Source organism: Lissotriton vulgaris, chromosome 10 (assembly GCF_964263255.1).
Source record: "Lissotriton vulgaris chromosome 10, aLisVul1.2, whole genome shotgun sequence".
Taxonomy (NCBI): domain Eukaryota; kingdom Metazoa; phylum Chordata; class Amphibia; order Caudata; family Salamandridae; genus Lissotriton; species Lissotriton vulgaris.
Window position 1 is genome coordinate 430,606,721 of NC_141698.1, and position 25,524 is coordinate 430,632,244.

Genomic DNA, 25,524 nt, shown 5'->3' on the forward strand with positions numbered 1-25,524 from the left:
CAATTTCTCCGGATCAGGCGGAATTGTAGTGACGTGGCAGACTACAAAAAAGAATCTACCATCCTGTCCAGGAATCTCCTTGACAGAGGTTACTTGAAAAGAGAGGTCGCTAAGGCTAACAAACGGGCCAGAAACAACAACAGAGAAGCCCTACTGGAAAGACGGGAAAAAACACCTGTCGAGAACCAGCCAATCACCTGTGTCACCACTTTCACCCCCCTATCAAATATGATTAAGAGCACAATCAAACGCCACTGGGGGATCCTTAACACAGGCGATATGAACCTTGAACAGCCCAGGTTCGCATTCAAAAGGTCACAGAACGTAAAAGACATCCTGATTAACACCAGACCGAAGACGACAAAGAAATGCACTCAACAGACCTTATGGAATCTACCTCCCGTCACTGGCCATTACCCGTGCGGCTCATGCGGGGTTTGTAGATACACTACACCTCAAAAAACCATCCAACTTTCTGAAACTTTCAAGCGGGAAATCAGGGGCCACACTAACTGCAACACCACCCACTGCATCTATATGCTGACATGCCCATGTGGTTTACAATATATTGGGATGACAACACGCCCAATCAAAACACGAATCATTGAACATCACAGCAACTTTCGCTGTAAGAAAACCCACACCAAAATGTGCAAGCACTATGTGGAAAATAATCACAACGCGGACTCATTGAGGTGGGTGGTACTTGAATCCATTCCCAACTGCCCCAAGAATGCCTTATTCCGAAAAGAACAAAGGTGGGTTCACCGCCTCTCCACCGATAAACAAGGACTCAATGAAGATATTCCCTGGCACTCTCTGTAAACTAGCAACTGACTGTCCCGCCAGCCAACCACCTGTTTTTAATTTAGTTCTCATCCATTGCTAACCTTTATATTACTAATTTTATACCACTCCCTTTGTGCTTATCTGCCTGCCCAACGAACCCCTGGTTTTATTGACATAGCGAACTTTAGCTCTACAGTTAAACTCCATATATCATCTTAACCACTGCACTATGGCTGACACCATCCTCTTATTCAACACGTGATCCACACAGTGGGCGTTAACTGACGCAGCCCTATGACGCGGCCACCTATAAATAGTACCCGCCCCCGAGCGTCTTTACCTATTCGAGCTCGGCGGTGATGGGTAGGTGATTCCGCACGGACACAGGAAGCTTGAGGTAAGACCATCCCTTCCCAACCAACCGCTGGTCAGCCCTGCAAAACCACTACAGGAGTCAACTTGTCTTGACCCCCTCTAGGGGTTGCTCTGACTCGAACCTTCCAAAGCTAACAGGTCCATCTTCTCCTTCAGCCAAAACTGTAGGCACAACCCTGATGTACCGACCCACCGACTACTCATGTCGTAATTAATCCCCGACCATTAGGTGAGTCAGGAATCAGCATTATACCACCATCACTGTTGGGCCTTCCACATCCATAGTCGTGGTATTCTCTACGAGGCTGCTGCTGCGGTTTTTTAGAACACTGTTTTTAAATAAGTTTCCACCACACTATTCCTTTCACGTACATAGTGTGTAAGCGTGTTCACTATGCACTGCACCCTGCAACAGCACAGGCATGTTTTAGCCGTGTGAGTAGTCCTACACCACCGCTAACTTACTGCACTATGTTGTTCTGGCTCTGACCTCATATGCTTACAGGAGATTGATAAATATGTTAACCTTGTTCCCTTTTTTCTCCCCTGTTTAGGCATAGGATTAACCCCTGAGGTAAACTACACCAACACGAAACACATGACACCAGCATCTTTTTCTTTCTTTTTAGCTCTCACCATCACTAGGTCCTGAAGAATCGCGGGAGATCATTCCCAGGCGAGAAACATGTCGACCAACCCTCACTCTAGTCTCGTCTAGGGTTACGCTACCTAATCTGCCGTCACCCAGCGAGCTAGATCCACGTTTTTAATTGCAGTAGGGGGACCCCCAGAATAAAGTGTTTTCCGGCACTCCCTGCTACATTTTAATCACTTTCTCCAGGTAACTTACTGCCCTAACCCACACACCCGCACTTCACCAATAGGCTGTTGGACAAAAAGATCTCCACCAAAGAGCCCCTCTCTGAGGTGAGCCCGTCGGGGATTGCACCGCCTCCCCGACAAAGAGCAACGCCTATGATGAAGCATGACACCCTTTCGGGTGTGTGAGGCAAACACGTCCAACAAAATGGATACCCAAAGGTGTAACACACACACCTCCGGGCACGCCAGTCTGTTTTTCTTTCTTTAGGAACAGTGCAGCACTCTCCTTTGTTTAACGTGTAATTGACACGGGCACAAGCTGACACTGGACCTTCCCCCTTCTTGGGTCGTAATTGGTGCCCGGTTGATCGATTGATCACTCTCTCTCCTCCTTGACGACTTTTATATGCTCATATAATACCATTGTCATGATAGAATACACACAAGCAAATCTGCAGTTTGTTGAATATTCTTTAAAAAACTTTTATTAACTCTCGTGTCTCTTCGTCTGCACAGTCATTGTCATTGCACTCAAGTTTTTCAATGTTTGGAAAAACGCAAATGATTTATGTTCTGTTTTTGTCCACATTTAAAATTAAATACAAAGCAATGGATGGTTCTCTGCCTGTATTTGTCTACAAAAAAATCTGTAAAAATAGAAAACTGGAAGCTTTATTCTTGATGGTGTGGGCCTTGATTATCTAAGAGGACATTTTGGATTATAATGTGAAGTGCATGTGATTACCATTGGAGAGTGATTCGTTGTGTGTATTTGCTGCAGTGTACAATGATCAACTTCGCTTATGGCGAACTGCTTCCTGAGTGGACTGAGAGGATTCTGGGAGACCACCCAGGAGTGCATGAAAAGTAATAAGGCCCTAGATGTTGGCATGAAAGCTGAAGACTACAATGTAGAGTTCAACTTTCTTGACCAATGATAATTGCTGAGAAGCGAATTGAGCAACTTTGTTTAGGATGTAGAATAGAGTTGTGCATCTATGCAAAATTTTATTGAGTTTATACAGTGTGGTGACATTAAGGGGCATATTTACTAGCCCCTATCGCCACCGCAACATCCCATTTAGTGACATTGTGGTGGGGATGGAGGCTTTGCCTTATCTACAAGGCTCCTATGTCTTTATCATAGATTTAAGCATTAAATGCACAAAAATGTTCAATCTGAATACAGAGAAAGAAAGCAAACACAGGAATATCTTTTTGAAAATTATATTATCTTTTATGATTTCCAAAAATTCATAGGGTACATTCAAATTAATGGTTGATAGCAAGTACATACAAATGAAAAAGGGATATATCTCATTTGAACCTCAGTTTCACAAGTCAGAAATCCTCTCCTAATAAAATCAAAAAAGTGACCGGACTTTATACTGCAGAATACAGTCACTAGTTGTACATAAATACATAAGGAGTTAGATTATCAGTCGACGTTTCGGTCTTCTTTTGAATAAATCCGTAAGACCATCTTCAGGACAGCAAAATCTGCATTAACATAATGACTCCTAAAGGAACACAATGTACATAATTACATTTGTGTCACACCATTGGTATATAAACATACTCATTAAGGATAATAAAAGATAACCCGTGTAAAATTTAACTGCCGTCAAATTCAAAGATTGGATACCATTTTCTCAGTCACAAATCTAGAGTCAAATCTTATTTTACAAGAAGAATGATTTGCCATCTGGACAAAGTCCTTCTTATTTAAAATGATATATACATTTTGTCCAAGATTTTGTTTTGTACATTCTTATTGCATGCAGATCAATATATTCACATTCAAAGTTAGGATCATATATATTTTTCTCTTACTTATCAATGTGTACCTATATACTAAACAACATGGTCTCATTGTTTTTTTTTTTAAATATTGCATTTCTTACTTTCAAGAAAAGGGGAGGTTCAGTACTTCAAATATTGGTGCTCTTGTTGAAGTTTCTACCAATGAAGAGAGAGGAAATTCTGGTCGTTCTCAAAGAGTAAGCAAATATATTAGTTTATCAATTTATCTAGTAATATAATTTGTGACTAGATATCTGGTCTTTGCATGGCGAGCGATTACCTGGTATCCACAGTTTTCAAGATAATAGTGGTAGCGTCTTCCCAGAATTTCTTTTAAACCTGATGTCACTTTTATGTTCAAAGAGTTTTCACACTTGAATCGATCTAGAAAAATGTATTAACATAATGCTGAGTGCAATTGAGAATCATATTTCATCTCTAACCTATCACATTTTAAAAGCCATAACATGTGTTATGGTTGAATATCATACTTGTGGTTCTTGATGTTAAGCCCATTGAAAATATGGCTAGTATAATTAGAGAGCCCCACATTTTTATTCTTTACGGTATGACCAAACTCTTATTATGAGCACACTTGGAGGACCTCTCAGTTGGTGTTAACAAAGCTTGGTCTTAGGCCATATTCTAACTGATATTGGGTTTGCTACAGGTGTGCTTCATGTTAAGAAGCGACAGTTGAATAACCTATATTTCAAAACTGATGAGAAAATAATATGCCTTTTTGGTAATTGGTGTAAGGCTGACAATGATGTACAACTTCATATTAACTGGTTGTACCTTAAATAATCGTCGCCTACCCATAGATTTTGGACACATGCAGTGCTTTCCACTAAACCACATAAAATGATCCATTACTTTCATCCTTATTATAGCTGCGTTCTCTCATTTTACGGTGTTGGACATTCTAAATTGCATCTGTATCTAAACCAGATTAAAAAGATTGATGACATACTAATTCTAGTTCCTTACAATCATTCAGTGTGTAAATTACAGCAGATAATGCCGATCGAGTCTGACTGTATTACGGATCGAAAAGATTTAAGTCCACTAAGGAGGACCTGCAGGACTTACTTGAATGTTACAGCCGGCACGTATCAGGCAACAATCCCCTCAGCAGAGCAGACACGAGCAACTTTGTGAGCGTTCCACACACTTCTTTTAAATTAATCGCGCTGAAACTCAAAACTCACGGTAAACCGGAAGCGGCCATTCAAGTGTTATACTGTTGGCCATCTTTGAATGTCTAGGACGCCGGATTGTTTACAAACACCACAGACAATTCGGCATTGTATTATAAACTGATATATTAATGTGGTGCATATGATAGCATCATTTTACAGTCTTCGTAGGGTTATTCAGAACAGAGGTCTCGTTTGGACTTAAGAGACCAGGTCAATCAAAGGATCTAAATTCCTTATTATTAATCAGAACAAGATATTTACTGTATTTTTACAATATTTAAGAATAGGAAGTAACACTGACACAAAGATCAGTGCATAGGGAAAACTAGTCACATAAGGCCAAGTAAAATAATACAGTGAGATGTAATAGAGGCTCAACCTTAACCTCATTGCTGCGGCGGTAATTTTCGTGCTACGCGGCTTTTTTCAAAAAGCCGCGTTAGATGACTAGCTCAGCTCGTCATCCGCACACGCCCCCCATGGCTGATGACGAGCTGAGCTCGTCATCAGCATCGAAGGGGTTAAAGACCCCTTTACAACCTCTAGCCAACATGGTGGCCATCTTGGAAGGTCTAACCACATTATTGTCTATCATTGTAAAGATGTGGTAAGTGATTTTAACGTTGTTATAACATTAGGAGCCTGTGATGTTATTACAGAGCTACTTACATATCTTCATATTTATTTGCAACATATGTTTCTTAAGTCAACTCCCGCTTAGTGTGCAAAGCAACACATCAGCGCTCACATTCTATAGCAATACATAGAACACAATTCTCATCTCTGTCATTGCCAATTTATTCGATCTCAAAACAGTATTACATGGATGAACAAATGATCACAAAATATAGACAGATAGTATTCTGTTCTCTTTCCGAAGGAGTCTACAATATATATATATTTTCATGCCATAACATGTACATATACTCTCTACCTAGAGTGACTGATAGGCTCGTTACTGAAAATAGTGCTATTAGAGATATTCTGTTCTTTTTCCAAAGGAGTCCACACTGTTTATGTTTTAATTTCATAACATGTATATATACTCTGCACCTTGAATGACTCATAAGCTATTCACTGAAAACAGTGCTAAGAAGAAAATCGCTGTTATCTTGCTAAGTTAGACAGGCTAATGTTTGCCATTCAGTTGCTGTATTTAGCCCATGTTTTACACTGTTTGCAAGACACATGCAGCGGTTCTCTTTGAGTGTGAGAATTTTGTCCACATTATTTTGTCTAATTGTGGGTTTAACTACTTCCACAACCCACGATCTCATGTCCTTATCCACATGTTTGTATTTGCTGAAATGTTCAACTAAGGGTGCATTGTCAACATTACATCGGATCCTTGATTGATGTTGTAGGATGCGTTTTTTAATCATCTGGGTTGTTTTTCCTATGTCGGTCAACCCACACAGGCATTGGATACAGTATACCACATTAGTGGTATTGCAATTTGAAAAATGCTTGATTTCAATTTTTCGACCATTCAAGTCAAAAGATTTTCTGTTTCTTGTCGTTGCGCAAGCTTCACAGTTGTTGCACTTATAACGCCCTATCAAAGGAATAAGTTGTCTCATGTTATCTACCACATGTATTTCACTGTCTGTATAAGCATGGACAAGTCTATCTTTCAGATTGGGTCCTCGTTTGAAAGCAAACAGCGGCTTTGCCACCAATTCTGGATGAGCAGCTAGTAATGTCCAATGTTTTTTTATTATCTTCTTAATTTGGTTTGTGGCAGTACCAAAAGTGGTAACACAAACCAATTGAGGTTGGGATGTCTTTTGTTTGACTTCGAGAAGAGCCTCTCTGTTGTTATACCAGGCTCTTTTTAGAGAATTCTTTAGAAGTTTGTTTGGATACCCTCGCTCATTTGAAGTTCTGAACCTCCCCTTTCCTTGAAAGTAAGAAATGCAATTTTAAAAAAAACAATGAGATCATGTTGTATAGTATATAGGTACACATTGATAAGTAAGAGAAAAATATATATGATCCTAACTTTGAATGTGAATATATTGATCTGTATGCGATAAGAATGTACAAAACAAAATCTTGGACAAAATGTATATGTCATTTTAAATAAGAAGGACTTTGTCCTACTGACCAGATGGCAAATCATTATTCTTGTAAAATAAGATTTGACTCTAGATTTGTGACAGGGAAAATGGTATCCAATCTTTGAATTTGACGCCAGTTAAATTTTACACGGGTTATCTTTTATTATCCTTAATGAGTATGTTTATATACCAATGGTGTGACACGAAGGTAATTATGTGCATTGTGTTCCTTTAGGAGTCATTATGTTAATGCAGATTTTGCCGTCCTGAAGATGGTCTTACGGATTTATTTAAAAGAAGACAGAAACACCGACTGATAATACAACTCCTTATGTATTTATGTACAACTAGTGACCGTATTCTGCAGTATAAAGTCTGGTCACTTTTTTGATTTTATTAGGCGAGGATTTCTGACTTGTGAAACTGAGGTTTAAATGAGATATATCCCTTTTTCATTTGTATGCATTTACTATCAACCATAAAGTTGAATGTACCCTATGAATTTTTGAAAATCATAAAAGATAATATATTTTTCAAAAAGATATTCCTGTGTTTGCTTTCTTTCTCTGTATTCAGATTGAACATTTTTGTACATTTAATGCTTAAATCTATGATAAAGACATAGGAGTCTACAGAATTTAATTATATTGGATCTGTTGAACTTTTTAAGTAGAAACTCTCTGTCTAAGCAAAATCCCTTGTAGGCAAATCTACTTGATATAGTTAACTTTGCCCAAGCCTCCAAGGGTATATTGGGTCTCCAACTTCCTTATATTATCTACAAGGCAGCATTAAGCCACTTAATGTGGCTTGAGGCTGACTTGTAAATGAGGGAGGGCAATGGGTGTAGTGGTGGGCGTTCCAACGCAACACCAATTGATTTTGACGCTGCCCCCAATTTACAAGGGTGGTGTAAATAGGAGGCAATGACAAAATTAAGACCAGGGAAAACCTGGTCTTTAACAGGCGTAGCAAGCAGAAATGCTTTATTTCTCCTCATTTCTGCTGCTTCCATGTGTGCTGCGTTGTGCAGCACACATGGAAACAGCAAAATGCCAATGATTGTTTATGTTCAATTGGTCTCCAATTACATTTTGTAACTTCTATATGTGCTGCATTAAGAAGCACACATAACAAAACGCCATTTAAAGATTGTTCAAATCTGGTAATTAGAGGTGAGTCAGCCACCAAATTGACAGAGGAAGCCAAATCAGAGCAGACCCAAGGGTCTGGCTCGTATCTTAGGGCCCATGCACGAGCTGAGCCATGAAAATGTTTGCAATATAAATCATATAGCAAACACCAGGTAACACCAGGTAAAAAATAATAACGTCTCTTCAAAATTCAATAAAGTGCATTTTTTTTAACATGAGGAAGTTTTGACATTAATACGAGTTATATATCAATGGGGTAACCCGATAGACCACTGCACTCGGGTAATTAGTGGTACACAAAAAAATAGTGGTACACAAAAAAATGGTCACAGTGGGAATAATTCGCGAAATGACAGGGAGCACATATGTGGACACAATACATTGAATTAGGACAACACCAGATAACAGATGCAATAAATGATCAACAATTCAGATGACAGGATGGAAGTCAAAATCTACATATTTGTTAAAGCAGGTGCAACATTGGTGACAAGTGGGAAAAATTGGGATCAGTGCAAGTGATGTGCAGGGGGAAGGTAGTGCATATATATATATACATCCACAATTGATGTCGAAACCTATACTGCCAGATTTCTGGCAATTGCAATTAATGAAACACCTTAAGCACAGGAAGCAGTTATAAATTCACTGTTAACCAGGTTTGGTGTGGAAAAGAAAGAGAAAGCCGGCGTTTTGACCCCTATGTGGACCAGGATGATGAGTGAATGTCTTGGATGTGGGGTCTTCTTCAGGACCAAAGGATTGAGGTGGAAGGGTTTGGGGTTCTGGTTGGGCACCTATGGACAATAATCAAAAGTAATGTGGTGTGTCTAAAATGGGAACGGATCTACCTGGTAGATAATTGAAACATAAATTACCTGCATCAGCAGGAAAGCATCGAGCTGGGAAATGAGAGTATGGGCCTGCATGGCTCCTGGGGTGGGAAGAAAGGAAAACGAGAAAGACAAAGCTAGCGTTAAGATTCATACTGAAAACTAGGGAGGGGGATGCATAAAACATCCAAAGTAGGCATGTACTCACCATTGGAGGTAGTAACGTGTACCATAGGGTGTCAGTTGCTATGGTAGGCTGATAAATAAACGGAAGGTAAAAGGTTCAAACGTAACCTGTTGGTGTGGGGAAGAGAGGCACGGAAAAAGAAAATGCAAAACCCTGTTGTTAAAATGGGTGGCATAACAGTGTCGGCGCGCTTAAATATGTGCCTGTGCCAAAGGTTAAATAGGAGTTGGCGAAGGCTTAACCCTGCAAGAGCGTGCCACCATTGGGAATGAATTAAATTAATGTACTGATGACTGTGCACAGGGTATTTTGTGTTCCTTTTTTAACTTGGCACAGGCATCATTATTTTAATTCATTCCCCTTGCTGGCACGGTACTTCACTTCTCCTGGCGCACAGCGCACGTGGTTTCTGTGTTCCCTTTTTTTAACTCGGCACAGTCATCATTACATTAATTTAATTCATTCCCCTTGCTGGCAATCTTATGCAGGGTTAAGCCTTCGCCAACTCCTGTTCAACCCTTGGCACAGGCACATTTTTAAGCGCGCCGACACTGTTATGCCACCCATTTTATCAACGGGGTTTTGCATTTTCTTTTTCCTTGTCTCTCTTGCCCACACCAACAGGTTACGTTTGAAGCTTTTACCTTCCGCTTATTTATCAGCCTACCATAGCAACTGACACCCTATGGTACACGTTACTACTCCCAATGGTGAGTACATGCATACCTTGGATGTTTTATGCATCCCCCTCCCTAGTTTTCAGTATGAATCATGACGCTTGCTTTGTCTTTCTCGTTTTCCTTTCTTCCCACCCCAGGAGCTCTGAAGCCCCATACTCTCATCTCCCAGATTGATGCTTTCCTGCCAGGTACATCCGTTTCCATTTTAGACACACCACATTAATTTGTATTATTATCCATAGGTGCCCAACCAGAACCCCTAACCCCCCCCCCCCCTTGCCACTCCCCCCCTCCCACCTCAACCCTTTGGTCCTGAAGAAGACCCTGCATCCAAGACATTCATTCATCGTGCTGGTCCGCATAGGGGTCAAAACGTCGACTTTCTTTTTCTTTTCCACACCAAACATGGTTGACAGTGACTTTATAACTGCTTCCTGTGCTTATGTTTGTTGCATGAATTGTAATTGCCAGAAATGCGGCAGGATAGGTTTCGATATCAATTGTAGATGTATATATATGCACTACCTTCCCCCTGCACATCACTTGCACTGATCCCAATTTTTCGCACTTGTCACCAACGTTGCACCTGCTTTAACAAATATGTAGATTTTGACATACATCCTATCATCTGAATTGTTGATCTTTTGACAACCTTTGCTTATTTAATTAAATTACAGTCATTTATTGCATCTGTTATCTGGTGTTGTCCTAATTTCATGTATTTAGTCCACATATGGGCTCCCTGGCATTTTGCGAATTATTTCCACTGTGACCATTTTTTTGTGTACCACTTGACATTAATACGTCACCTAGTTTCGCAATACACTAAGTACTTATTAAAAGTGATAGTTATAGTTAGTAAATATGAACCATTTATGAACCTCATGAACTAAGAGATAAGACAATTGTCTTGTAATCTCTGTACCTAGCCCAGGTTATTATAGAGCAACATTATAGTTCTTTTCTTTTAAATCAAGCTCAATGGGTTTTTGTATGACTGGCATTCTTAACTCACATCTTTGAAAGTACTTCCATATGCAATAATGAAGAAAAAAAAGTTTTGTTGAAATATAAATTTTCCTAAGATCACACAATTTAAGCGGCGATGCTACGATTTATTCTGATTTTCTGGTTTCACTTTATACAAATCAGCCAGCAAATGAGTATCTATATGTCTTTCCTTATGTTAAGGCTTTGTTTTTACCTCTGTACATATTACAGCAGTTTTTTATAAAGCACGAACATGGAGCACTTTACATGAGCACCAGTTACATTTACACAAGGTCGCATTTCTAAAGCCATGGGAAGATTGCCCAGATTCCGAGGATGCTAACCATCGCAGAGACTCAAACCTGGCTCCCAGTTCCAAAGTCGGCAGCTCTAGCTAGAACAGGGAGGGAGGCAAGCAGAAGCCACATGGAAGTTCGGCTTCTTGTGGGTTCGAGGTTTCAACAGACCTCGAGCTTTCCCAGAGCCAGACTTCAGGCTCGAGCCTGGCACGTGCCTTCAGCGGCTCGCCCTCGCCCAACACTACTGATAATACGTCAGCCCTGAGTGGCCTGTGTTAGACCTTTGATGGCGCCCACGCAGCAGCTTTCCACTGTTGTACTGTAAACTTAAAGATCAGACACATTTTGCTGGTGACGTAATGTGGGCATTTTCGTTCCAGTGCCTGTCCTGACTGAATAGATCTCCCCTATCCGCTCCAAAACTGGGATCCACACAGACACTCCTAAATCCGGATCCTGCTTCTTTCGTAATCCCCCACTGACGCCACTCCTGGGTACTTTCTGCCTCTCAGCTGTTGGCGTTAACTCTAAATTACAGTTTACGAATTACACACGGTGCCAGCCTGGGATGCCACCGAAGGCACCTCAAACTCGAAGCCAAAACCGTGACAGCAGCCCCAGCCCGCCCGCGGGCCCGGGAGGGGCAGGCGGAGTGCATGCACCGGCTGCAGCCGGGCTCTGTCCCTCCCACCTCCGTCCAGCCTGCGCTCTGTAATGCGCAGCGCCTGCTCGGCGGAGCGCTCGGTTCCATGCACCGCTGCCCACACTGGGAAACCGCTGTGTGAAGGGGGACCGGCCCAAACCACGGGAGAACAGGGACACGTGCGCCGCTGGAGTGGGCTCTGTCGGCATAAGGTAAGGCACATCAGTTGAGGGTACACACCCGGCGTGACCGCAGCAGGAGTGCATATCGTGTAATTAAAGGGCGTGCACTGCAATTCAGAAGTTAGTGTACACAACGGATTTCAGCAGCGAGCGCTCCGTTTCAAGCAGTTGATAAACATTGTGTTTCTGCTCTCGGAATACACTGTCTATATGTCAGAATTCGATGTATTCTGCATTTCAGTAGGGGGCATGCCAAGTGCTTCAGAAGTGGACGTGTGCACACTGAGTTTCCGCAGTGGGTGCAGGTGCCGCGTTTAAGCAACTGGTAAAAACGAGGTTTCGGTTGTTGGAAAAGACGGCGTACACTGGATTGCAGTTGTGGGTAACTACCGTGTTTCGCCGGTGGGGGTACACCCTGCTTTGCAGAAGTGAGTGCACTACATGAGTTTCTCCATTGGGTATACCTCTGTAAGGAGTTCGTAATCCCTGTGTTTCAGCAATTGACAGACATCACTGTATGCCAACAGCCGTCTGTCCGCTGCATTTCATCAGCACGTATGGTGGGTGTACACAACTGAGCATCAGCAGTGTGTGGAGCAGTTTAAGCAATTGGTACTCACCGTGTTTCCGCTGTGGATAAACACGGTGTATATTCCGACATTCTTGTGCAGCCTGGTATAACGTTATTGGAGAAGTGGGTGTGAGCCGCGGAGTATCAGAAGTGGGCGTCTAATTATTAAGCAGTGGGCAAACACGGTGTTTCACCTTTGGGTAAACACTGCGTATGTGCCAGCAGTCGCGTGCGCCCTTTATTTCATCATCAGGTATACTATTATTGTGTGCGCAGCTGAGTTTCAGCAGGGTTGTACCATTTTAAGCAGTGGGTAAATCCTATAGTGTATGCCAGCAGTCAGTGTACCCTGTATTTCAGAGGTGGGATACTGTGCTGCAGCAGTTGGAGTGCAGCTTCTGTAAGACAACGTCAGGCACTGTATTTCAGAAGTGGGCATACAGTGAATGTCGACAGAAGGTTTGCCCTGCATTTGTGCTGCGGATGTGAACTGCATTGACGCGGATGACGTTACACTATCACAGCTGTGGAAATATTCTATTTGACTGGAGGCAGAAACGGCACCTAGGTACACACCAGGTACATTCTTAATCAGCAGCAGGTGTGCAGTGTATTTTGAAAGTAAATAATATATCCCTGCTCTGGGAGCCTCCCCTTTGGTCGGTACTACTGTCACAACGGTGAAGCAGTGGCAGGTTTATGCTTGCTATGTTAGGCCTTTGAAGTGGTTTTATCTGTATACCCAGACTACCGTTTTTTCGAAAAAATATTTAAAATAGAGAGCAGGGCACAAGTCCTTAGAAAAGGCATGGGGGGCATATTAGCATAGGCAATGAGCACCACATGAAGTGATGACTGTGAGAATGATGTCATAGTCCTTCAATATCCCTCACTTTAAAGGGAACAGAATACTTCCCCCTTCCCTGCCTGGCCAGTCACTCTAAGTGGTAACTATACTTTTAATCACCTCGCAGCCTCTGAGATGGCTCTCGACTGTTTTACCTGTTACAGCAGGTGTGCGCAACATTAGCTGCCAAGTTACTTCATGTCTCGTGGGACCCCTTCACCCTGGCCTGGATTTCTAGCCACAATCCCTCTTCATCTTCGAATTTTGAGGCCCCAATGACGGGTTGCTTACCAGTAATATTCATTACTCCGAGTCGTAGTCCTCCCAGGACATATGATGATAGCTCACTCCCCACAGAAATTCCAAGCGAAAAACTCCCTTGGTCCCATCTCTACCCTCCAGGCCACTCCCAAATCATGTGGCACATAACCCCTGATCTACTGAACCACATCCTGTATCACCAATCACAAGAAGCCGAACAGGGAGGGAGCGATGGGAACCAGGACTGTGACGTGGAGGTCTACGACTCAGAGTAATGAATATTACTGGTAAGTGACCGGTCATTAACTCCTCGTCAGACGTTCCTGCTACAGTCCTTAACATATGTGCAGATGGGAAACAGTGTTTACAATGCTCCCAGAGCTATGCAGTACCATTACAATGTAGGCACTAGAACCAATTTGTCGTTACCACGCATGCCATTACAATGCAAATCATTACAACAACTTGCTTTAGGGAACTCGTTGTTGGATTTTTAATCCAACACCTTCCCTACTGTTGCACAGACTGGAGTTAGAATAGTAAAGTATTCTATTCCAAACTCCAGCACTTCCCTAAAGCAAGTCGTTGTAACAACTTGCGTTGCAATGGAAAGCATGGTAATGATGCATTTGTTGTGTTGCCCACATTGTAAAGGCATGCGTTACAAACACATGCATGAATACGTGGCCTATTCGAGCAGATACCAAAGCAAGAATCAGCTTCACCACAAAGCAGTAAACAGACTTTATTAGTACAAAAAAGCAGAACGTCACACCACTGGCACAGAACAAAACACAGCGTCCCCAAAACCAGAAGATCCAGTCCCATCCACCACCAAACGATAATGGGACATAAAGGTGTGTGTAGTACTCCCAGTAGTGGCCTTGCAGATCTCAGCCATAGACGTCCCATGTAAACAAGCCCAGGAAGTAGCCATCACTGAGTCGATCTCCCCAGAACCGACACCACTGGACTCATAAGCCACCCAGCAGCCCACCTCAGCCACCTACTGAGAGTAGCACCAGATGGCTTCAGATCGTGTCCTGCCAGGCCAAAAGTCACAAAAGAGATTCCACCTTATGAAACAGCTCCGTACAAACCAAGTACACCCCAAGAGCCCATTTAACATACAAGCAGTGCATTCCCACCTCATTTTTGATTGAGGATCAGAACACAACACAGGTACAACCAGATCCTCTGAGCAGTGAAACGAGGAAGGAAACTTGGGAACAAAGGAAAGATCAGGCCGGAGAATGACCGATCCGGAAAGAACCTCAAAAAGGGCTCAGAATAAAGCAACATGCCCAACGCCCCAACCTTCCAGACCTAAGTGATACCGACAAGGAAAACCACCTTGAATAATCAGGAAACGCAGAGACACCACCTACATAAGCTCAAAATGAGCAGACTGCAAAGCCTTCAGCACCAATGGGAGATCCCAACCCATTGTAAAGGACTTAATCACCAGCTTTTTGAGAAAACAACTCCACAACAGCCGGGTCACCCAAGGACAACCAATTCACAGGCCTGACCCCGAAAGTCCCTCATGGGTGACCACTGAGCCCAATACGAGGAAACAGCCAGACCCAATTCAAATCCATCCTTCCAAAAATCCAAGACACGCACAGGATCCACCTCTAAAGCAGACTAGCCCCTATCCGCACACCAGCCCTTAAAAGACACCCAATGCCGAGCATAGGATTTAAGAGTGGAAGGGCGCCAGGACTGTTGGATAAACTGAGCCACCTCAGGAGAACACCCCATAGCCACAAGGTTCAACCTTTGAACAGCCATCCCGGGACAGAGGAGGAAACGACAGGGGACAGGGATCCACCGGCAATGGCCAGCAAGGCCCCACTGCCAACCGCAACAAGAGAGGAAACCAAGGTCTCTGGCTCCAGGCAGGCGCCACCAGGATCACGATGCCTGGTGCAACTTGACCTTCAGCTGGACTCTCGGAATCAAGGCCCCCCATCGGAGGAAATGCATACATCAAGCCCCCTCCCACCGAAAGGACAGAGTCCAAAATCTCCATAAATCAAGGGACACAACCAAGCTCTGCCCCTACGTGCCCGAGTCAGAGTACCAGAAGAACACCAATGTGCAGTCACAGCAAGAAGTAAGCAGACTGCCAAATATAAAATCCAGTCAAAATACCAATAATATTAGGAATGCTCAGATGATACAACATCAGCCAGAGAGAGAGACCAAGAAAGACAGCGAACCAGCCCCTTCCTTACGCTCAAGGGAGCTCCAATGCTCCTTAAAGCCCGGCCCGATAGCCTGGCCACGTCACAGCAGCCGCGAACCACCAAACTGGAGCCCGAATGAGACATATGGAGGACACATCGATCCCTCTCCGAAGGGACTTGTGCCTGCCTCCGCCACTATACGCGGCCGATTGCCCCCCCTGAAGAGGGGCCTCAAACTCTATCAACACTCCAGGAGGTCCCGCTGAAGCAGGGACTTCACCAGCAAGTACAATAAACAAATTCCCGGGAAAGGCCAGCGTAGAGAAACACCCCCCCCCCTCCCCCCGGGAACACCCCGGGTGACCTGAAGGGGAGATCAGGCCAACACGGATTACCATATAGTCCCGCTAAAGCAGGGACTCCAAGTAACCCATTAATTCAACGGTCATTACAGCAGACAGCCCACACTTCCGTAATCTATGAAAATCTATGAACTGGATTCAGCAGAGAGATTCACTCATCTAACTGCAGAAAAAACCAACAGGATGTGGTCCAGTAGGTCAGGGGTTATGTGGCTCAGGATGTGGGAGTGGCCTGGAGGGTAGGGATGGGACCAAGGGTTTTTTTTGCTTGGAAAAGATGAAACGTTAGGACTGATTGATAATACCATCCTACAGCTACTTGGGAGTGGTATAGATAAGTGCAGTTTGTCATATTCTACACCCCACCCCCAACAGCATTTCGTACCCCTTTTGGTTAAAAAAAAGTTCTCATTGCTCTGTATGTAAAGTGAGAATTATTTCTAAGAACATACCCCTTATACCTCCCTCAAAACTGTCTCTGCTTTTATGCTGAATTTGTTGCACAAAATGAGCATACTCTTGCGGTCACTTTAATATTTTTGACAACAGTGGAATATTCATAAGGCAAGTTGGACAGGCATTGGCGTGGAAGTACGGGTGCTGCAGGCCCCCAAAATAACCATGCTGAAGTTCAGAAGGTGAATGAGCAATACAGATGCCTTTAATTGTGTGTTTATCATGTCACCTGTGTGGATGTTCAAAGATTGAGGTCAAATGTGAGGCTCTGTGTTCTGACAAATTACTGTGGATTCTAACATAGAGATTTGTGTTTGCATTTCTTTCTCTTAGAGCGAAGTTAAAGCATTTTGTAAGATGGACTGTCTGACTAACTTGCTGGGTGGGGTACTGCGAAGGAAAGGAAAAACTGTGGAATGTTATTTTTTTCCTAACACAAGCCACAATCTAAATACCCATAAATGAACTGTGCAAATAATTTAAAATATATCAGCAGTTAGGAAAGCGTTTATGAAATTCTCTCAATGTTATAGTTTTGAAGTGTGATAAAAACATAGATTTTGATAGGATGAAAACAAATCAAGATACATAGTGATGTGCAAAGGATAAATATTGGCTGAAACTCAATTCTCACACATTATCTTTTGAGCGCTATGGTTTTATCAGTAAAACTGCATGTATGGGCAACTTTTGTTGCCATTTAAATGGGAAATGTGCTGTATGTTGAAGTAATATATGTGTGGCTGTGTGCTCCAAAGTCCACCCCTGTCTACATACCACTCCTTTGCCACTCCTGCTGAGTGGGCGTGGCTTGTTTGCGACACGTATTCTTGAATGCTTGGGCTTGCCACAATCGTTACGACTTCAGTGATGTAACATTGATGGCAGCACCTCCACTCTGATGATTGTTCCAGTACCATTGGGGGCAAAGGGCCAAAGTAACACTGGAGAGTGGATACTTGCCTTCCAGTGCTAAGGGGCTCCCACTGACACTCCTCTGTTAACAAATCCAGGCGCTAAATACACCTTTACTGCCTAGAACAATGCAAGCTGAAGTGGGCTCTGGATCTTAGGACACCACAGGCAGAGCTACCTCCAAGTGCACTGTCATCTTAAGGATTTTGGGTACCCACGCAAGATGTATTTTGGGGGCTCCTGTTTGGAACAACCTTGAATTTTATTATTCATTTTCTGCTAATTCAATTCAGAATGGTGGTAACAATACTGAATTAGGAAAAATCTCAAAAACAGCTTCATACAAAACATTTAAAAGATGTATTGACCAGGAGTCCAAAACTCTTCATAAAACATTGAGTAGAGAGAGACAAAGCCACACGAAGAGGCAGAGGCATGCAGTGAAGAGGAACAGAGGCTGAGATATAGAAATAGGTGAAATAGAGAGAAAGTTCACTTTCCCATAGGGCCCCTTGAAAGTTGGTGGCCCTGGGCAATTGACCACTTTGCCCATGCATTAAAACGTAAACACATGAGGCTGCAGCTCTACAACACTATCTAAAGCCAGCTCTAAAAAATATACTCAACATCAGATTGTTGTCCTAACCATTATGGGAATTTCCAGTGCATTGGAAGTCCAAAAGCAGGTGGCAGCAATGTTGTCGCTTGTGTACGTACGAAACTGAGTCCCTGTGCCACCAACTGTGCTGTTGTCCAGCATGGATAACGGACAAACACAAACTGTTGAAGCCAAAGTATGACTTAAGAACCTGCAGGGACTTGGTCATCTATGCTTACACATGTGACGTACCCATGGAGCTAGCAAGAATAGAAAAATATTATTCCATATTTGGGGAACGGCTTAGGGCATGCAACATCTGAGGTCTGTCAGCCACTGTAGCTCCTTATATCATATCATTGTGGTTGGAACCACTCACACCAAAGTACTGTCTAGCCTGGATTGAACGTGAAATGCTGGTACTCCATCCACAGCCACAATATTGGGCCAGTTATTAATAAGAAATTGTTTTCATTGGTTTTAACTAAAATGCCATCACATCACCTACAATTTTGATTTAAACTTGAACCTTATCCCCTTTCTATGTTACATTAACTAAGAGGAAAATGGAGGCAATATTTAAGATGTAGGAATAAGACCCGCCTTTAAGAACTGACTTTGCACTTTATCTCCCCTTAGATGTGTACCAAGTGGCACTGAATAGGCGGCTGTAGAAAAGGTGCTGGTTGAGCCTTCACATTTTTGGCACCCCGCACTGTGGATGGTTGAGCTTTCACACCCTGAAGACATTGCACTTTGGCTTGAATGTGATATGATGTCAGAATACATGGATTTGGTCAGGTGGTTAAACTTGACATGCTGCTGTAGTATCGGTACCTCATAGCTACTAAGCTTTCACTTTACCTTTTCTCCGTCTTTTTGCACTATGTGAATACAAAACCATCCTTTTAACCACATCGCAGTTTTAAGGTGTTTATTATACTGTATATTGTAATTTCTTTTTCTGTTTACTTCATTATTGTGAATATTTTAATTAATCATAGAATAAATGGAGTGGAGTGGTGTGGCTCACTGGTTAGAGGAGGCAGACCCGGAAGCAGAGGACGGCCCGGGACCAGGGTTCAATTCTCGACGCGACAGGGTCGTGAACCAGGGTCAGCGGACTCAATAGTTCTCGCCTCGGTGCCTACTCTAACCAGGGATCACACTCGGCAACTCTGGGCATTAGCTTGCCTCATCTCCACAAAAGCACCCCACAAACGCCGGGGATGCCTGGTTTCACCTTGGAGATACCCAGGGGGGAACATCTCACAGGGAAAGCCAGGACGGGTTCCCCAGCGGTCTATAGCACCATGACGCCTCCGGGTAGCAGTGCGCTTTACAAGACACACACATTTACAAAGTATTTAACTGATTGACCGTCCATGCCTTAAAACGTCTCTGCCCATGGGATCAGGCCGCAGGTGCAACGAGTCTGAAGAAACCATAGGAAACACTACCAATGTGTTGTTGGCTCAACAAGGATGCTGTTCTGCAGCTTCACAATGAAAGGGACACTACACAGGCTCCCTTGACCTCAGGTTAAAGGAGACAGAGTTCCCTCTCAAACATTCGTGTGCGGGAGGGGGTAGACATTATCCACCAGTGTCCACACCCAATTTGAGCCCCGATAGTGGGGGTTTAGTCTGTGGACATGACATTTTCTGTCAAGTTTTCATTCACATTATGCTTCTGCCCACCACAGCATACTGTATGAGGCAATGGATCAACCCACTTTATCCATTGGCTCCCATCGATTTGAGCGACCGCTCAAAGCCTGTGCACATTTTTCACAATTGCCTAAAGTAATTCCTTTCTCTTTGTTGACTAATCTGGTTCAAAGTGTGTTTTGTTGTATTTATTTTTTATATTAACATTAAATATCAGCTATTTATTTTGTCTGCATATTGGGCGCTGTTAGATGGTGTTCTATCTTTCGTCTCTTTCTTAAAGTTGTTGTTATAAAGTTGTAGCATACTGAAATTTGAGCAAATGGTTAGATGGTGATTTGTTTATTTTTCCTGCTCAATTGGTGTTAAACGGTATGGCACAACAGAAAGGATTCAGCAGCGGCCCATGCAGGTTAGAGCGGTGGGCGGTAGGGCTGGGTGGCGGGTGGGATTTCAACAGGCGATAACAAGGAGAAATTAATTATTTATTTAATTTCCCCTCGTGGTTGTCTGTCGAATCCCCCCCAAAACCCGACCCACCGCCCTTACCTGCACGGGCCGCGGCTGAAAGGCTTGTTATTTAATAAACACTAGAAAAAAAACACAACAGTGACATTTTTTTTTCATTTTTAAATTTGTATTGCAAGCACATGGCATACACATTTGGATGGCTGCATGTTTTTTTTCTTAATTTCGTAGCATATGCTTGGGATAAAAAAAACAAAAACATAATCATTTTGCCAGCTTGTGAAGGCCAGAGATTTTGCCCTCACCAGCACTTATTTACTTAATGTGGCATGCAAGCTGTTTTCCTCGGTAGAGAGGAACACATGAGATCTTTATCAGAGTAAGCTTCCCATGCTGGTAATAGCTTTCATATGGAGTTGCAAGCCCTGACCAAGGCAAAGAAAATGTTGTCAAGGGAACATTAATAAGGCATGCTCTCAGATTCACAACAGGAGGAGTGCACTGCTATTTAGAAAAATACTTTTATGTGAGCTCTTATTGTATGACTTATTTGAACATAAAAGCCATGACGTGCCTGCTCTGTTAATTTAGAAAGGGCTTCGGGCGGCACTGCAGGCAACGCGGAAAGGTTTTAAGTAAGGTTTGTAGGAATTAGTAGAGAGACACTGCTGGAGCTCTTCAAAGTGTTAATTAAGTTACCTATTCAATGATTCTTTATATTGTATATTGTAAAGCAATTTTTTCATTGAAATAGTTGCAAGCAATGCTGGACTGGGATTTGGGGGCAGTCTGGCACTTCCCAGATTGAAAGGACAAGTTTGTGGCTGTTTTATTTGTGGGTCCCATCAGGGCCCAGGGAACAAAAAAAACACATTAGCCCTGTCAAGCTGGCCCATACAGCAGTGCAACATTTTCAGAGTGCCAAAATTACAGTCCAATACTTGCATTTATTTGACTGTCTATTTAGAAATAAAATATCTTTCAGATATTCAGGAGTGGCCCGTGCAGGTATGGGCGGTGGTGCCGGGTTTGTTGGAGGGGATTTGACAGATGACCACGAAGGAAAATTAGATAAATAAGTAATTGTCCCTCGTCATCGATTGTCGAGATCCCCTCACAACCGGGCCCCCTGCTCTTTTGTGCACAGGCCGGTCCTGCAGACATCAAAGAATTAGAAATTACTTATTTCGCCAGATCATGAATAGAGGTTTGCGCTGGAGGCCAGTAATGGCCTGAGGACAAAAAATCTCACCGCACCAACAAGGAATGTAGGATCATGACACCTCATCCAACAAAAAGTTGTGGCTAGTCCCTTAATGAGACTTGGGCTCAATTACACTAACGCTCCCAGTTCTAAACCCACAGAAGCCCAGTTTGCATAGGTCAAAGTCAGGTCTGTCAAATCAAGGTTTTCAGGACTGGATTAATGCCCAGTTTTCTAGATTTCCGCGTCAGATGCATTTCCACACAGCAGCTTCAAATAGAACTTATGTGTTAATTCAACGTAGTCTTAGAAATCTGTCAAGGTCCTGGACCTGCGCTGGACGCTCTGATCTTGAGCTCTGGCTCCAGATTGAGGCTGTATTCATCCACCTCACATTTATTTAGTTGGTCTCTCACCCAAATGCCCAGCTGAGGAATCTGTGTTGAGGAATAAAGGCAAGAATGTCAAATCTACCCTATTTATTTATCATTTTTGTGAAGCACGTCATATGTCATAGGGTCGCCTCAGAGTGTTTGGGGAGAGACTACAAGGAAGTAAGACAGACTAACACTCCAGGACAGGATATCAGTCAGTCAGTCACCTGACGATGTTTGTAGGAGCCCACCTCATTGGGATCGTAAGACAAATCTCTGAATGTGTGGGTCATTCACACAGTTACCTATGTGCTTTTGGATTTTGAGGTGGCAGCTGATGACCAAGGGAGCAGGAAGACAGAATCAAAGATAGTCCCTAAAGTGTGACAAAACGCTCCCAACTTCTACTAAAAAGCTGGAAGACTTTGGGTCTGGATGAAGACAGGAGTTTTCTGGGACATCCTGTTTTTGAAAAATAAGTTTTGAGGGTCAGTTGCATCCGGAAAATAAGCCAAAAGGAGTTACCATGAACATTGAGCGCTGTACCTCCATGTTTCTGGTCAGCCGAAAGGCGAGTTATGTATGTTAAAATTGGTCGAATGTATCATTCAAGGTAGTTGAAAATAATAAAACCACTCGGAGGCGTTAACTTTGACAGAGGCCATGTACAGTTTTGTGGACGAGGCCGGCAGTTCTGTATTGGGATCTCTCTTTTATCAGTAACCACAGTATGGACTGTAGAGCTGGTGCGATAGGGCGGTGTGATTTCAGGTTTAATTAAGGTGACCACCACACTCTAGGTCATTACTGGCATTGTCCCACTCCTGAACTTTTCACATTCAAATCATTAATTTGGATGTGTGAGTCCAATCAGTTCAGTAGAAGCAAAACAAGACTACAACGCCCAGACGGCATTAAGCTAACACACAAATTCCAGGATTGGAAAACATTTCCATAATGTCCTATATCTTGTGTCTAATAGTAGCCAAGCAGCATGTTGTTGCTATGACTTAATACTTGTTAAGTGCACAATCTGGTTCTGAGTTACATTTTGAGGGAAAGGGTTGAAGTTAAGCCATTTGGAGAAAGGGAAGAAAAGAGAAGAGGTAGGGGGTAACAGTGATGACAAACTCACGTGGTACAAATTTATTTGACGATAACGACTATTGGTGATATTAGTTGTGGTGCCCCATGCACTCTTGCCTGCTACTCTGGCCAAACATGTATTTATATATGTATTTATTTATTTTATAATATGACCCAAAGAGTTGCTCAGAGTGGTTACTAAGCAAGTGTGACCAGGTTGCAAAGTAGAACACTAAGCAGAAATTCAAGCCTGAAATCTTGACAGAACAAATGTGTCTTTGATCATCTGCAGAATGTTCTGAAGTCCGACTCCAGGTGAATAGGCAAAGAATTCCAGAGTGTATGGCCTTGAGAGTGGAGGAACCCTCCCTTAAACAGTTTGTGCCTCAACATTAGCAGTGAACTGGGGTGTGAGATGGCAATCTTAGGTGTCTACCAGGGTGGTAAGGAAGAAACCAATGTCATAGGTGTATTGCTGTCGGAAGGTCACATTTACCAGGTAAAAAGTTTTAAACAGGACCTAAGTCCGGGATGGCTGAATCTTTCCCGAAACTGTGATTTTAACAAGTTATTCCCCAAATACTTACAATTCGGAGTCATTCTGCCCTCTGAAGTTAACAATTTCTGCAGTATCGCTAATTCCAAAGAAGAGGGGAATTAGCGGTCTATTTTCAGGCCCACCTATAATGGACATCTACACTCCAAATAGGCACTAGGTCACCATGCATAGTGTTGTTAATGATCAACAAAGTGAATGACTGTGCATGATGAGTGAATGAGAAAATGTATGTATCACACTCTACATGGTAGTCTATTTTTGTGCCGAACTGAAAGGGGCCTTAGTCAGTCTAAAGAGTTACTTGAAATCAGTGGGATCTTTTCAATACAGACTTGATTACAAAAGGATAAGTTAGGATTAAAGGCATTTTAATTCAGAGTAATATTGTAAAAAAGCACTGTACTGGAAAGAAAATTGGCAAGACTTTGCTGTAAAGATGTTCATGCACGGGTATTGTTCCTAGAAATTGGGCTATGCTTGGACCATGAAAAAAGGATTTTATTTTATATAGGAAATGATTTTGCTGTAACTATGAAACAATGTTTTCATTGGTGGAATGTTCCTAATATGCTACTTCATTAGGGCTGGACACATTGTAACCAGACAATATGCCAATAATATTGTAAAAGGAATTACCCCTAGGGAGAGGCCCCTGCTGGGGCTGGGCAAAGATAATCTATCTGTAGGACATTGCTATTGCATCATGTTGTAATAAGAAAAGTGTTTTCTGTACAGCTTGTCAGCTGGAGAGTAATGAGGAAAGTAAACTACATAGTTGGGTCTTCTGTCACGAGAACCATATACAAATGAACAGCCTGCTCCACCATTTGCCTCACACCTGTGTAGCTGTTGTTTTGTGAACAGAGTGTAACAGCCAGGCCGCCGTGACAGTGCTATTACTTTCTTTTTATTAGTACTTTTATTTGTACACCCAAGTGCCAGTTTCTTTGTTGTGCTCTGCTGTGGACTGCTGCACATGTTGGAGTAAGAATTTCCCACGTGAATAGTGTTTTATTCATCCTCATTGGTATGTTCAGCAGAGGAGCTCACATTCTGAAGTGTGTATGCTCCCGTCTGAGAGGAATGGAATGGCTGCCACCTGGGCAGGTTGTCAGAAGCTTTTTTGGGGCACAGATAACTAATTAACATATGCCCACACTGTAAATTGAAGATTAATTTTGTGGGTTGGTGGTCGCCCACCTCAAGAAATAATAGTGCAAACTTGTCAGGTTGATCACTTAAGGTCATTAAATTACCCTTAGCTCAACCCCTGGTAGCTATGGCACAGGGTAGCTATGGCACAGAGCAGACGACTTAACTTAGGGCAATGCTTACAGTATTTATGCAGTATAAAAACAGTAACAAAAGTCAAAATACCTTTTGCTTAGTGTCTTTTATGGACCTCTAAATCGACAAGTGGGGCGAGCCTGAAGCTATTTCCAAGGATCTGCGTCAAGACTGGATACCTTTAGTGCGACGTCTGGAGGTCTTGCAAGACCCAACATCTTTCAGGTCCCAACTTTTCAGGGTCTCAGGATCAGCTATTCTGGGTTACTTTTAAGGCTCCCAGGACATCAAGGGCAACAATTGGGAACCAAGACTCGCTATAGTAGAGCATGCCAGCAACATCTAGTCCAGGTAGAGCTAGTACTGGTTAACTGGTCACTTCAGCAAATAGGCCTCTTATAGCTTTTTGTGTCCATATAGCCATACAGGAGGTCAGCCATTGACCTTTTGTGTCCATGTCTTTGTCCTAGTACAGGAAGGAGCAGGCCCAGTCTTTCAGGACTCCTCTCAGGTCGCAGCAAGCATGGTCCAGTCCTTTTCTCTTTGCTTCTTCAGCAGGTCCAGAAAGTGTTTTGAAGTGTGTTCCTCAGGGTGCCACATTTATGGTAGGCACTGTCCAGTAAGTGGGGTGATTTCTTGACACTCTCTAACCAGT

At 42.9% G+C, this 25,524-nt stretch overlaps 1 protein-coding gene across 1 annotated transcript in view; it reads left to right on the forward strand.

Moving 5' to 3' along the window:
* Positions 1-11,888: 11,888 nt before the first annotated feature.
* Positions 11,889-25,524, forward strand: part of LOC147685366 (ankyrin repeat and fibronectin type-III domain-containing protein 1-like) — a 3,163,580-nt gene continuing 3,149,944 nt past the window's right edge. The window contains exon 1 of the mRNA XM_086941288.1: positions 11,889-12,049. The gene's annotated coding sequence lies outside the window, so the exon portion shown is untranslated. The remainder of the gene's footprint in view (positions 12,050-25,524) is intronic.